This window comes from Chrysochloris asiatica, unplaced genomic scaffold, assembly GCF_000296735.1.
Source record: "Chrysochloris asiatica unplaced genomic scaffold, ChrAsi1.0 scaffold00006, whole genome shotgun sequence".
In the NCBI taxonomy this organism is placed as follows: domain Eukaryota; kingdom Metazoa; phylum Chordata; class Mammalia; order Afrosoricida; family Chrysochloridae; genus Chrysochloris; species Chrysochloris asiatica.
Window position 1 is genome coordinate 23,356,437 of NW_006408524.1, and position 15,193 is coordinate 23,371,629.

At 40.3% G+C, this 15,193-nt stretch overlaps 1 protein-coding gene across 2 annotated transcripts in view; it reads right to left on the minus strand.

The window, feature by feature from the left end:
- CREB5 (cAMP responsive element binding protein 5) overlaps nucleotides 1-15,193 on the minus strand; it is a 583,431-nt gene that overhangs the window by 528,496 nt on the left and 39,742 nt on the right. Inside the window, exons 1-2 of one of the 2 annotated variants that reach the window (XM_006832179.1) lie at nucleotides 12,513-12,579; nucleotides 161-167 (exon numbers count right to left, since the gene is read on the minus strand). The exons of the other annotated variant lie outside the window; for it this stretch is intronic. The gene's annotated coding sequence lies outside the window, so the exon portion shown is untranslated. Of the gene's footprint in view, nucleotides 1-160; nucleotides 168-12,512; nucleotides 12,580-15,193 lie in introns of those variants that run through there. 2 annotated transcript variants of the gene reach the window in all.

Here is a 15,193-nt window from a genome sequence, read left to right on the forward strand (position 1 = left end):
CCTGAATTTAGAGATCATCTCAAGAAGATATTTGATGCATTAGACACAAATGATTGATGACTAGAAGAGTTGTAAGATGACATCAAGAACATCATACAGGAAGAAAGCAAAATACCAGTAAGACAAGAAGGGAAAGAACAAAATGGAAGTCAAAAGAGACTCTGAAACTCTCTCCAGTGTAGAGATGCTAAAGCAGAAATGATGAGTTAAAAAGACTGAACAGAAAATTTCAAAGGGCAGCTCAAGTAGACAAAGTCAAATATTATACTGAAATGCACAAATACCTGGAATTAGAAAACCAAAAGGGAAGAGCAAGCTCAGCATTTCTCAAGCTGAAAAAGCTGAAGAAAATATCTAAGCCTAGACTTGCAATATTGAAGGATTCTATGGGCAAAATATTGAATGATGCAGAAAACATCAAAAGAAGACGGAAGGAATACACAGAGTGTATTCAAGAAGTAGCATATGATCAAGAGCCAATGGTAATAAGGGAAGAAGTCCAAGGTGCTCTGAAGGCACTAGCAAAGAATGAGGCTCTAGAATTGATGGAATACAGATTGAAATCTTTCAACAAACTGATGAAGCACTGAAGGCATTCACTCATCTATGCCAGGAAATTTGGAAGACCGCTACCTAGCCAACTGATAGGAAGGATCCATATTTGTGCCCGCTCCAACGAGAGGTGACCCAACCAAATGTGGAAATCATCAGGCAATATCATTAATATCACATGCGTGTAAAATGTTGTTAGAGATAATTCAAAATTATCTACAACAGTACACTGACAGGGAAATGCCAGAGGTTCAAGCTGGGTTCAGATGAAAACTTAGAATAAGGAATATCACTGCTGATGTTCAATGGATCTTGGCTGAAAGCAGAAAATGCCAGAAAGATATTTACCTGTGCTTTATTGACTACCCAAAGGCTTTCGATTGTATGGATCATGACAAGCTATGGACAAAGTTGAAGATAATGAGTATTCCAGAACAATTCATTGTGTCCATAAGGAACCTATACATAGACCAAGAAGTAGTCATTTTAACAGAACAAGGGAACACTGAATGGTTTAACATTAGGAAGGATTTGCACCAGGGTTGTAATTTTTTTCATAATATTTATCCAATCTGTATGCTGAGAAGCTGGATTATATGAAGAAAAACATGACAGCGGAATTGGAGGGAGGCTCATTAATAACCTGCGATATACAGATGATAACCTTGCTTGTTTACAGCAAAGAGAACCTAAAATACTTACTGGTGAAGATCAAAGACCACAGCCTTTGGTATGGGTTGTACCTCAGTGTAAAGAAAACAAACGTCTTCACCACTGGACCAATAAATAACATGATGATAAATGTAGAAAAGATTAAAGCTATCGAAGACTTTGTTTTGCTTGAAATTACAATCAACACTCATAGAAGTAGCAGTAAAGAAATCAAATGACATATTGCAAAAAATAAATCTTCTGCACAAGACCTCTTTAAAACGTTCAAGAGCAAAGAGATCAGCTTGAGGACTAAAGTGCACCTGAGCCAAGCCATGGTATTCTCAATAGCCTCATATACATGTGAAAGTTGGACAATAAATAAGGAAGACCATAGAAGAATTGATGCATTTGCATTATGATGTTGGTGTTGGAGGAGAATACTAAAACTACCATGGACTGCCAGGAAAACCAATCTGTGTTGAAAGAAGTAGAGCCAGAATGCTCCTTAGAAGCCAGGATGGCCAGATGTATCTCTCATACTTTGGACATATTATCAGGAGGGGTCTGTCCTTGGAGAAGGACACCATGCTTGGTAAAGTGAAGGGTCAGCATAAAAGAGGAAGACCCCAATGAGATGTCATGGCACAGTAGCAGCATGTAATGAGCCCAGTAATGGGCTCAAGCATAGCAAAGATTGTGAGGTTGGCAAAAAAGCTGGCAGTGTTTCGTTCTGTGATGCACAGGGTCGCTATAAATCGGTACTGAGTCAACAGCACCTAACACCTAACAAATCTGAAGAGAACATCTTATTTCGATAAGTGGTTCTGGAATTGTCTAGAATCATCTACTCTAGAAGAGGCTTAGCTGCATCACAGAGAGTTTGTATCTCGGCTTTATTTCTTGTTTAACATTTAAGATTTGATGGTGATAGGCCTTGAAGGATTCATGTCTTCATTCTGCTGTGGTTTTGGAGTAGTTGATAGTGCCTGGTGTGGCACTGTGGGTTAATGTGCCAGACTGCAAAGCCATGTGAAACCCTATACAGGGTCGCTATGGGTCAGAATCCAATCGGTGGCACTTAACAACAACAAATTTGTTGTTGTTGTTGTTAGGTACCATTGAGTTGGTACCAATTCCTAGAAACCCTATGCACAGCAGAATGAAATACTTACCGATCCTGGGCCAGCTTCACAATTGTTGCCACGCTTGAGCCCATTGATGCTGACACTTTGCCAATCCATCTTGCTGAGGATCTTCCTCTTTTTCTCTGACCCTCCACCTTACCAAACATGATATCCTTCTCTAGCGACTGATCCCTCCTGACAATATGTCTGAAGCATGAGAAACAAAGTTTGGCCATCCTGACCTCCAAGGAGCACTCTGACTGCTCTTCTTCCAACACAGATCTGTTTGTTCTTTTGGCAGTCCATGGTAATTTCAATATTCTCCTCCAATACCACAATTAAAAGCATCGATTCTTCTATGGTCTTCCTTATTCACAACAACAAATAGTCTCTCTCTAAAATTCTTTGCTCCAAATTCATTAATTAGATTTTCTTTAGCATCAGCAGGAAATGAACTCAGGCAATGGCCAATAGCTTCAGGTGTTGAGGAGCAGGACAACATGAGAGTATTTTCCACCATGTCATACTGATCCAGGAACAAAGTGGCCAGGTTTAGTAAATATCAAGTCAGACATCTTGAACTCATCTCTGATGGAGAGATGATAGTCTAGGAATCTTTCCCCTAAGATCATTTGGTGAAAGAGACAATAGTTGACCAGCTGAGTTCACTCTGATTCCTCACTGGGGATCAAAGTTAGATGTTCCAGCCACCGGTTTTCTTTATTATTCCATATCCAACTGGTAAGGTCGTGGGTTGGGCGCTGGGCTGCTAACTATAAGGTCAGCAATTGGAATCCACCAGTCACAGGGCAGGAGAAAGATGAGGCTGTCCGATCCAGTAAAGATTTACAGACTAGGAAGCCCTATACAGGGTCACTATGAGTTGGAACCTACTCAACAGCACATCACCACCAACCTTACTATTTTCCCAGGAAAACTGGCAAACTGGTCCCTCAGGCAGGTTTGTATTGAGAGAAATGAGAATTGACAGCCTGGAAGACCTTTCTTGGGGTCAGGGAGCCCTCTTTGTTGGGAAAAGATACTTCACCTCCTATTGCTGCTACCTTTTCCTTCTCTCCAGATTCCAACCGCGTAATTGCTTAATGTTTTCTAACAGATTGCCTCAGGCACATTGCCAGGGGTAAGTCCCACAAGTTAGTTTGGACACTACCAAAGCATTCATAAAGCCATTTAACAATACTATCATACAAACACAAAATAATGCTGATTAATTGGTGGGGGAGACAATAGAAAGAAAGACCCGTATGCATTTGTGCATTTGTATAATCCAAATCATTCTCAGGTTGCAAAACTAAATCTTCCATAACAAAGCTGTTCACAGTTAACCAGACTATGAAACCACTAACTTTGGCATGTTGCTCACTATGGCCTCCAAAAACCATCCTGATTCCTATCAAGATCCCCAAACACCATGCATTTTGTAGTTGGGCACATAGGGTCGAGTCAAGCTGCAGAGGGAGAATTTGCAGCAGAAGCTCTTGTCCCCAAGTGTCATTTTCCTGGTAAGTGAGTTACTGCTTTCCATAAGTGCTTTACGTACATTAGATGGAGACACAAGATGAGACAGATCATGGCTGAGGAGATAAAGGGATGAGGGAGTCATTGGGTAAGGGACAGGACAGTGGCTTAGGATCTTAAAATTGAACAAAATTTCACTAAAAGTTTGCTATAAAGTATTATCTTAGTAAAAGAACAAATAGCAATATGAAAAGAGAGATGATACTATTTGTGCTTTCCAAAGCACTTTCATCCTTTGAATGTTTGCAATAATTCTGGGAGGTAGATCAGACAACTGTTAATAGCCCAATTTTACAGATGGGAAAACTGAAGCTAAGGGAGCTAAGTGGATTTCTCAATATCAAAGATCTAGATTTCAGACATTCTTTTTTTTGAGTTTCTTTCCACCTGGACAGCCACTAGGGATTGTCCACAGGTGAAGATCACCCTGTGCTTCTGAGCAACAGAGCAAACACATTACAAGGTGATGGAGAATGCATTTGGCCCAGTTTAGCAGCCCTGTGGATTTGAAGCTTTCAACCAAATGCAAACTTTTGGTGTGTGTGCATTCGGGTTTTGCCAAGAGTAGAAAACTTTCTTTATTTAAAAAAAAGGGGGGTGGGCGTGGGACACATTGAAAGGTATTTAAATCGACCTCGAAAGTCTTCTTGGACATCAAATAACTCTTAGCAAACAACATTTTGATGAGTTAAGTATAAATGAATCAAAAACATATGGACTAAATTTCCCTTGAAATACACAAGGGTCTAAAATTAAGGGCAAGAGAAATACACTGATAAAATACATTTGAGAGTTTATTGAAAGCAAAACATTTACAAAGCCCTTCACATTCAGATGCACTGGGCCTTGGTGTCTTCTCAGTTGTTGGCCATAGCCAGTCTCCTCAGGCCTCCTGAGGAATATGCTGCCAAAAAGTCACCCAAATCCAACAAGGTTTGGATCCTGGCTCCTGTGCAATTGACAAGGCACCTTCAGCCCAAAAGGTGCTGACTAATGCCAATTCTTATGCATTCTGAAGAATCAGCCTTGTTCATTGGCTCTGTCTCTCCTTCAATCCCCAGCCCCCATTATCCTGAAAGCCTAATAACCAATCTCTGCCTAAATGGTTTTGCAAGTGGCTATTAAATTAAATGTCCAACTTATAATCTTAAAGCTAATAAACCATCGGGGCTATTTTCCAGAGTTACAAAATTAGCTAGATCCAAAACCAAACCAAACCTACTGCCATCCTATGATGACCCTGCAGCACAGAATCAATCTGCTCCATAGGGTTTCCAAAGCTGTAAATCTTTATAGAAGCAGACTGCCACATCTTTCTCCCAAAGAGTTTTGAACTGGAGGGTTTGAACTAGATGAATCTAAAAGCCAGGGCAGGGGATGGTGTAGGAGAGGAGGGCTACGGTATATCATGTGATTGTGTGTACTGCTGCAACAGCTTCTAGCAAACGGGCACTAGCATGTGATATTAGCAAAAGCCCTTAATTTAAGGAATTAACCAACCAGTAATTAACAAATTATTCTTAAACAGGCTTCCCTTAAAAATTAAGTTGGACTATCATTTTTCTATAACTAGTAAGTAAAATGCTGACTGGTACTTAAAGTAAACACAACTTAAGCACATGGTGGGCTTTCACGGAGCACCAAACCTATACTTAAATAAATCAACGTTGTCGGACTGGAGTGTTACATGGGTACTCAGCAGAATTCATGGAGCATCTTTGCACGAGTTAGAATTGATTTACTGTCCTGCAAGGATGACAACCGAGAGCTCTACATTTTCCTGATGGAATGTTCTCCACCCCTGAGACAGGTCATCTATTGAAGGGAAGTGTTTTTCAGCAGATGTCCCATAGAAGAACTGGACAGAGGAAGGCTGATCCTGACCCAAGTTAATACAGGGCAGTGTGCTGTTTCTTCAGTCACTCATTCTTTACTGTTTACCAGGTAGGTATTTTGCTAGGCTCTGAGCACATGAAACTGAATGATATTCTAAATTACTCACAGATCACACCAGCAAGATACAGAATGAAAGAAATTATGATGCCATTTACTTAATTCTATTCCTGTACAATAATTCACTTTGGGACTCTTAAGAACTGAAGAGTTAACTCCATTAGAGTTTGGGAAAGGCTTCACTATTGGGCCACCATCCATCTGTCAGTTTGCGATGGCTTGCATGTTGCCGTGATGTGTGAAAATACAACACCAGTACTTCACATACCAGCAGAGTCATCAATGCTGGATAGGTTTCATTAGATCTTCCTAACTAAGACAGACTAGGAAGAAAGAACTGGTGAACTGTGTACAAAAATTTGCCAATGCAAACCCTATGGATCACAACAGAATATTGCCTGACCTGATTGCTCTGGGCACATTATCAGGACAGATCAATTGCTAGGGAAGGACATTATGTTTAGTGAGGCAGCCGGCCAGTGAGGGTGAGGGGCACTCTCTCAGTGAACTGACGGGATAGACAGATTAGCTACAATGATAAACTCAAACATGCTGGTCATTATGAGCATGATGCCAGACCAGGTAGTTTTACTCGATGGTACCTAAGGTTGCCATGATTAAGAGTGAACTGGACCACAACAATCTATGAATCTCTCTATGTATGTATCTATCTTTATATCCATACATCATCTATTACAATCGGACGTCTTTCCCTAAGGGAGAGGCAGTGTGGCACAAGGGTTATAGGTCAAATTCTGGTACCATCATTTATTAGGAGCCTTGGTGGCTAAGTGAGTTTAAGGATGGGTTGCTAACCATAAGGTCAACAGTTCAAACCTCCCAGCTGCTCCATGGGAGAAAGATGAGGCTATATGCTCCCATAAAGATTGACAGTCTTGGAAATACAATATAGAGTGACTACAAGTTGGAATCTATTTACTGGTATCATCATTTATTGGTCTCATGGCCTCGGGAAATTTACTTAACTTCCTTGGGTCAGGTTCTTCCACTACAAAAATGTGACTAACAATGGAAATGATCTCATTACAAGGATTAAATAGGTCCCCGGTGCATGATAATTGCTATGATCTTAGCTTCAGATTCTAGAGTCTTATCCACAAAGATTAGGAATGGAAGATATCCCAGTTAGTAGAATAGCTTGTGCAAAGAAGAGGTTTATGAAAGGTCTGGTAGTTCCCAAAGAAAAAAATTAAATTTCTGTATGACATGTTTATGTAGGGAAGAATCAGGTGTGGATCTGGGTCATATTGTAAAAGGCCTTTTATGTCAAGCCAAGAAAGTTGAGTTTTCTCCTCTGGGCAGTTGAGGTCTAGCAGAGGTGTGATCCAGTCATCTTTGATGTTTCTGACTCTCCTCTGCCTGCAAAACATCAGCATGAGTGTCTGTTTCTTTTTATCACTTGGAGATTAGCCTATGGTCAAGGATGACCAAGTACATCATGTTATTTTTATTTACTTACCAAGTAAAACTGAGAGACACACCCAAAATGCAGGTATTCCCTACTCCCAACTTTTGGGGTGACAACATTTGACTATTCACCTTGCCCCACAAAACACCAGACTTGTATTTAAAAACTCACTATTGGGAGCACATTTTATTTTTTAAATAAACTTATATAAAATAAAACTGATCAATTTTATTCATTTTTAAGGTGTTCACAAATCACAGACTTTTAGAAGTAGAGGGGGATTTGTACCAATCACTAAATCCAGTTGCTCTGAACTTGGAGAGGGTGTCTCCAGGTTCCTAGACAGGCTGTGAAAGTCAAAATAGAGGTCAGTTTTACTTTTAATCTTTCCCAAACTTCACATGTATGTAAACACTCAGTCATTCACAAAAGTTTCAGAAGCCAAGCTAGTGGAATTTCTGTACTATGGGCTGGAATTATTTTTGATTCCATACGGAAACATCAGTCATCTCATGTTTATCGTAGTTTTAACTGGCAGTTATTAGCACCTTTAATTTCAAAAGAAAATGAATCAATCAATCCTTAACAAGTTGACAAAACCTTTCAAATGCAAAGATAAGAGTAAACAAACCAGATTTGTGACAAGCCGTGTGTGTTAGCGTAGAGCTAGGAGCTCTGGTAGCGTAGTGGTTACGAATCGGGCTGCGAACCATAAGGTCAGCAGTTCGAAACTACCAGCTGCTCTGCGGGAGAAAGATGAGGCTTTCTACTCCCGTAAGGATTTACACCCTCGGAAACCCTGTACAGGGTCGCTATGGGTCGGAACCGACTCGAAGGCACTTAACAACAACAACAACATACTGCACAGGGTTCTCAATGGTTGTTTTTCCAGAAGTAAATCACCAAGTTTTTCTTCCAAGGTGCCTCTGGGTGGATTCAAACTGCCAAACTTTCAGTTAGTAGCTGAACATTTAACCATTTGCTGCTTCATGCTGCAAAAGAAGCCTTGGTGGCACTGTGGGTTAGGCATTGGGTTGTTAACTGCAAGATTGGTAGTTCAAACCCACCAGCTGCTCCGAGGGAGAAAGATGAAGCTCTGCTCCAGTACTGATTTGCAGTCTCAGAGTCAACCTGATAGCAATGGGTATGGGTTTGGGTTTTATGCTGTAAAGTTGGAGATACTGATCTGTACTCCATCCTCAACGTCCCTCTCTCCCCAACCCCTCTGTGACAGTCACTCACTGATGAATGACTCCTGGTGTTGCACTGGGATCAGCACTGGACTGCAAACCACAAGGTTCAAGCCTGCCAGCTGCTCCTTGGAAACCCTATCCAGAGTCTCTGAGTCAGAACTGACTGACTTGATGGCACTTAGCAACAACTATGTAGTCTACTAACTCATCCTCATCCCACCTATGCCCATTTCTAGAGTGTGTGTATGTCACACATGGCACCATGTGAATGTTACTGAAAAAAAAGAAATCAGCATACTTGGGGCTGATTCAGGAAACCCTGAATTTCAGCTCTCAAGAAATGAATGAGTTAACTAGTATCTAGTCCTGGATGAAATTTGATTATATAACAGTAATGTGTCTCTAGATAGTGGGGTCTTTAGACAGGCTTCTTGTTCTTTGTGTCCCACACACTCTATCCAATGAACACTAAAGGCACAGTATAAATGATGCATCACAATGCATCCCAACCACCAGCAATCCCCCAACAAAAGCCTTTGGGGATAATTGGATAACATTGTACTGGGGAGGGAGGTGGGGGAGGGAGTGGTAAATGACCAGTATTCTGTAAATTCATCCTAATCTGAAAGTTAGCAGATTTAAATCTCAATAATGTTTCTATTGTATTTTCTCCTCCAGAAGAGATTTAAGATTGTAATTCTCAAAAGTCACACAAAAAATGTTCGAAAATGTAAATCATTTTGAGGAGCTGCATTTAAAGAATAGGATTATATACCAATGCTTATAGTTAACAAGATTATATCTTTAAATACAATTGTTCAAAATATGAAGCCCACAGGTGGTGCAAGTGGTTAATGCACTCAACTGCTACCTGCTACTGGAGGTTCCATTTCAGTCAGAGGTACCTTGGAAGAAAGGCCTGGCAATCTACTTCTGAAAACTCTGCCATTAAAAGTCCTATGAATCACAATTCTACTGTGACACACATGAGATCACCATGAGTTGGAGTTGACTATTAGTAATGACAGAAGTGACAAGCCCATTTGTTTAGATTATAGCACCAGCCATTTCTTAAGCTTCCTATTGTTAAATATAATGCACTGAGCTTTTATTGTACTTCTGAAATCTTTAGTCTCTAAAATTAAGATTTAGTAGACACTCAGTAAAGAATTTGGCAACAGATTGAACTGACAATATCTTGTATTGGTAGAAGGTGATGGAAGGAAGATCGATGGAACCAAGACTCCAGTGGTTTGCTATACGGCTTGTTTCATCTACAGATGATGGAACGGTGGTCTCTCTTGATAAACACATCAAATATGTATACAGTAGAGTGACTAGTCTTCATGTGGCACTGTAGGATATACACTGGACTGCTGACCACAAGGTCAGTGGTTCAAACCCAACAGCTGCTCATTGGAAACCCTACACAGAGTTGTTGAGAGTCGGAACTGACTTGAGGGCACTTAACAACAACAACAACAACGTAGTGACTAAGAGTAAAAAGAAATGGTGCACCCAGGGCAGAGAGTGAATGCTGGCTCTGAAACATAATAGCTATGTGATTTTTTGGTAAAATCTTCAGCCCTCTGAATTTCATCATCATAATGCATCATCAGATTAGAGATAGCTCCAGTCGGTTCCGACTCAGAGAAACCCTATATAGGATTTCCAAGAGCAGCTGGTGGGTTTGAACTTCTGAGCTTGCAGTTAGCATGGTTAGCAGTCTGGTGCTTATCCCACAGCACCACACCAGGGCTCCAAGATAGTAACATCTATTAAATAAAATAAGGTAAATGTAGTTTTAATGTAGCGTCTGGAAAATTAATTGATCAATCTTTTTTGTCTACTAGGGAGCTCTAGTGGCACAATGGTCAAGTGCTTGGCTGCTAACTAGCAGGTTGGTGGTTCAAACCCACGAGCTGCTCCATAGGAGAAAAGACCTGACAAGCTACTCCTGTAAAGATTACAGCATTGGAAACAGTGTGGGCAATTTATAGGGCAATTATACTCTGTCCTGTAAGGAGTCCTGGTGTGGTGCTGTGGGATAACGCACTGAACTGCAATGTCGGTTTAAATCACAAGGTCTACGGTTCAAATCCACCAGCTGTTCCTTGGAAACTCTATATAGAGTCGCTATGAGTCAGAATCGATTTGACAGCACTTAATAACAACAACTTCCGCGGGAGAAAGATGAGGCTTTCTGCTCCAGTAAGGATTTACAGCCTCGGAAACCCTGTACAGGGTCGCTATAGGTCAGAACCGACTCGACGGCACTTAACAACAACAACACCAAAGGGTCATTATGAGTCAGAATAGACTCAACAGCACACATGTTCTCATACTATAGAGCCAATAGTATGAAGCCTTTAATCAAAGCTGAGAGTCAGTCTTTTCTGCTTATCATTTAAGTGGAACCTCGTGAGTAGGAGCTGAGCTCTCTGAAGGATGTTATCTGGTTGGATTGTGGTTGTAAGGCCAAAATAATGTCTGGATTGCACCAAACTAAAGACAGTTGCATGCTTATTCTCTTTCTGCAGTTGGGAAAGTTGACAGTTCACCATTTACCTTAACTTAACCACAGAATAGGAGTGTTGGTGTGGCACTGCAGGTTAATGTGTTGGACTGTAAGGTTGGTTTAAACTTCAAGGTCAGTGGTTCAAACTCACCAGCCACACCAAGGAAATCCTATATGGGGTCCCTATGAGTCAAACCAACTCGATGGCACTTAACAACAACAACCACCTGCACCAAGTTACCACAAAGGCGTAGTCAACAGTTCCACTTTGGGAACTTTATATAATAGCATAAATGTAGTCTGTTCCCCCAAACCCCTTCGTTTTAGTAATCTACCCTTAAATCTCACAATCAAACACTGTAAAAGACTGAGCTGCTGCCATTCATCGAAGGTAATGATGCATTCAAATAGTCTAAGAGGATCTCTGAGTCTTAACTTTGGGACCTAAGCCTAAATATGAAAGTGAGAAAAATCAACATTTGATTACTTCACAGGAAAATAAAGAATTGCAATGAAAACTCCACTTGGTTGGGCCAAATGATAATTGCACCTAAACACAGGCAAATAGCTGGTCATCATGAGTCTCAGAATCTTTGTACTGGCACATTTAGGATAGTGCAATTCAAGTCTGAAAAGGAACTAAGTGGTTTCAAACTTTACTACCCCCTCCCCACTCCACCACCCCCAGAAATCCATCTTTTTCAGATTTTCTTGTCATCTCACCAGAGGAATAACGGTAGACAAGAAATGAACTGATCCCGTATATACACACTTCCAGAGCAGACACTAAAAGAGAAGAAAAGGGGGCAAAAATCTTCTGCTGTCTTCTAGCAAACACCCAGGGAAGCTAAATACAAACCAACAGAATGTTTTCTAGTAGGGACTGAGGTCTCAGATACATTCGAGGAACATCCGAAAACACATATAATGCACGGCCATACGCACACATAGACACAAGCAGCCCACACTACCTAATAAGTCCTCGGTGACTTAAGAAGCAAGGACAAGAAGTATTGATTTTTACTGGAGAGGGCATATCAGGTTACAGAAATGCACACATTTAATTTTTATGAGACTGAAGCCTCGCAGAAACAAGCAAACAAACAAACAAACAAAAATCCCACTTTGTGACACGTTAATGAAGCCATTATAGGGCAACTTTAAAATAGAACAAAGGAAAAGGCCTTATTATGTTATCCAAGGGTCTTTGAATATATACCATGCCACCTTGACAAGAGACGTGAAACTTTCAGCCTCCTGGTCAGACAGATGCGGGAACCCAGTCACAACCCCATATCCTCTATTTTATATGAATACATATAGTTATCATTACTCACCTCTTTGGGGTTTCTTTAAAGGATATTTTCATGTGTTAGGTAAATGCAAGAGCCCCAATCTTCCAGCTCTCAGCCCAAACCAAATGAGCAACAGCAACGGCAGAAACGTGGCTTCATAGCAGAGCATCTTCTTTCAGTCAAATGTAATTTACAGCTGAATGTTTGGTTCATATGTCACATAAGAATTACACAGCCCCACCACTTCCCCTGCACATAAATATGCCCTCCTCATTCAGGTAAATGAGATCGTTTCAGAAATAAATGGACTCCAGCACTAAAACTCGCCTATTGCAAAGGAAATAAATGTTTGAAATGCTTATCCTGATGAAGATGATGCAGCTGACACTAAGTTTAAAGAGACTGGTTATCTGATCTTCATTCATAGTAAGGCCAGCCCAGAAAAAGCTTGGGGCCAGCAGGACCAGAAACATCTCATAATAACTCTGCTAAACCAACTTAAAGCTCACTGCTATGCAAAATCCAGGGCAAAAATGGAAGGCAAAGGTCAAAATGGACATCTCCGCTGACAGTCACATTTCTGGAAATGAAAAACAACCTGGCAAAATAACACTGGATTTTTACTAGCCCGCACAAAACTTTTAACTACCCACTCCCTCTTAGGGAGTTCCCTTCATTTGAGCTTCACTGCAGTCTTATAAATTAGATAAGGTATCATTTTCCCTCATTTACAAGACTTAACCCATGAAGATCAAAGACTACAGCTTTCAGTACGGATTACAACTCAATATAAAGAAAACAAGAATCCTCACAACTGAACCAATGATAAACTGAGAAAAGATTGACTTTGTCAAGGATTTCATTTCACTTGGATCCACAATCAAAATTCATGGAAGCAGCAGTCAAGTAATCAAACGACATATTATACTTGAGAAATCTACTGCAAAGACCTCAAGTTAAAAAGCAAAGATGTCACTCTGAGGCCTAAGGAGAGCCTGACCCAAGCCATAGTATTTTGAATCATAGCATGCAAAAGCTAGACAATGAATAAGGAAGACCGAAAAAAGAACTTATGCCTTTGAATTCAAATCAAAGTGACGGATGTTCAATCTACCAGGGGTTGCCAGAAGAACGAACAAATGTGCCTTGGAAAACATATAGCCACAATGCTTCTTAGAAACAAGACTTCACCTTACATACTTTGAATGTGTCATCAGGAGGGACCAGTCTCTGGAAAACATCATGCTTAGCAAAAGGGACCGCAACAATGGGTTCAAACAGAGGAATGGCGTAAAAGCAGACACTATATCTTTCTGACTCAGTAGCACGTAATAACATCACTTTTCCATTTATAGATCAGGAAATGAGGCAGCATGAAGTGAAAGTGTCCAAAGATTTACAACTAGATACAGGTTAATCCAGGTAAAAAATCCAGGTGGCCTCAGAGATAATCCTAGCATTTACTCAACCCCTCTGCTTTCAGAAGAAATATAATGCATGGTCCCTATTCTTAAATGCTTATAATCTTATTCAAAAAATAAGATGTTCTTGTAACTAAATTAAACAATAACTCCATTCAGGAAAACCCACCAAAGGTAAATATGCACTCTATCCACACCTTCCAACTGAGAGCACATTAATTTTGTTAGTTGGCAGAATTGACAAAAAGAGTCTTAATAAATTGACAAACACTTTAAGATGTAAAACTGTACCATGAAAGTCAGGGCCACTGCTCAGAACATATCATTTGCTTTTTTTTTTTTTAACATAGCCTGGTGAATATCTAGGTAAATTGTATAATAGTTTTAAGTATAGTTTTTTTTTTACTAGTAAACCCCAGATTATAAAGCCCACATTGAAGGGTGAAGAGAAAAGTTTACATAGTTTAAAAACTACTGTCTTAAATATTGATCTATTTTATTTTTCATTTACATTGCTCCATGGAAACAAGACAATTGATAATTCTTTTGACATTCCCTCTTTTTGAAGCTCCTTTAATTCTAAACATCCTCAACAAACTGAAATGGCTATGTTTTAAAGAATTCCACTAGCAGGGGGAGAAGGAACTATAAAGAAGCTGAGAGGATAATAGGCAAAACAAATAAAAGACTGCAAATAACTCGACTTTGGTGTTGGATTTTGTCTTTCAATTAACATTCCATAAAAGGAGTGAAGAAATTAATGATTTAATAGTTATCATAATTAGTAGTTATATTTTCAGAGTCTCTACAAGTAACTAATTAGAACAAACTTTGACATATTATTATCTCCATTCTAAAATGAGACCGCGGAGATGGAGCTGAGGTAAACACATTGCCTCTGGCCACAGGCAGAAGTACAGAAAGGTATAGCTAAAAACACAAAACACACCCACTGCTGTTGAGGCCATTGTGACTCATAGGGACCCTATAGAAGAGAGTTCTGTTGTTGTTAAGTGCTGTTGAGTCATTCCGAGTCATAGCAACTCTGTATAGGATTTCTGAGGAGCAGCTGGTAAGTTTGAACTGCCAACCTTCCGTTCAAACTGGCCTTGTGGTTCAGTGCATTATCCTGCAGCACCACACCAGGACTCCATAGTACAGAGTTAATATTGTTGTTAAGTGCAGTCAAATCAGTTCCGACCCATCGCAACCCTCTATGGGTTTTCCAGGGAGCAGCTTGTGAGCTTGAACTGCTGACCTTGGTTCAAACCGACTTTGCAGTCCAGCACATTAACCCACAGAGGCATTCCAGGACTCCATAGAACAGAGTTGTTGGTTATGTGCCGTGGAGTCGGTTCCGACTCATAGCAACCCTGTACAGGGTTTCCAAGGCTGTAAATCTTTATGGGAGCAGAAAGCCTCATCTGTCTCCCATAGAACAGCATGTAGTTTTGAACTGCTGACCTTGATAGAGGTTAGAAGCCCAACTCGTAAACACTACGCTACCAGAGCACC